The sequence below is a fragment of the Hemibagrus wyckioides genome, linkage group LG09 (genome assembly GCF_019097595.1).
Source record: "Hemibagrus wyckioides isolate EC202008001 linkage group LG09, SWU_Hwy_1.0, whole genome shotgun sequence".
Classification (NCBI taxonomy): Eukaryota; Metazoa; Chordata; class Actinopteri; order Siluriformes; family Bagridae; genus Hemibagrus; species Hemibagrus wyckioides.
The window spans coordinates 20,640,294-20,641,187 of record NC_080718.1 but is presented as its reverse complement, the minus strand read 5'-3'; positions in this window follow the sequence as shown (position 1 = coordinate 20,641,187).

Below are 894 nucleotides of genomic sequence, written 5' to 3'. Positions count from 1 at the left end.
AATTTGGGGAATGAGTAATAGGAAATCACTGTTTACTCCAACCAATGAATGAGTCAGTATTTTACTGTTAACAACGTGATTTGCCATAATAGTTGTGGGGGTGAGGAGCGTTGTCAACATCAGGGAATGTACCACCGTTATAAGACGAGTTAGCAGTCCATGAGCTTCAGTCTCTCACCTCTGGTTTTGGTACATTACAGCTGCCCCCCTGAGTATGGCTGAAGCATTACACCTGCCCCACAGTCAACCAGGCAATTGGGATGTAGAGGCTGAAATTGTAATGTGACGGTATTTATTCATTTTATATTTATACATGTATTCAGGAATACACCATGGATGGGCGGCAAGTGTAATTTACTAGAGCTTTGGTTAAACGTTAAAACTCCAATGAAATAAATACTATACATGATATATACAATACCAGCTGTGCCAACAAGTTATACCATAACACATTAAATACTATATTATGTAAAGGTATATTTAATAAAGGTGTATAGATACGGGGGTTAGCATTGTCACCTCATCACTCCAGAGTCCCTGCTTTCGTCATAAACACAAGGTACTGGAATTTACGTCCATGTTCTCCCAGTGCTATGGTTGGTTCTCTGTCACCTCTCAAAACACACCACAAGATGGACTGGTATCTCAAAACTGCCCCTTGGTGTGAATGGTGCCCTGTCCAAGATGGATACCCACCTCAAAATTAGTGTTCTTAGGATAGACTCCAGATCCACTGTGATCCTGACCAGGCATTAAGCATGAAGATGAATGACATAAGAGGGGAAGAAAATCACATTCTGAAATCCCATGTCCATGTAGTTTGTGTAAAATACAGTCATAAAAAACCATAAGGAATAAGGAAATCATGAAATGATTAAGAGGTGACTCCCACTA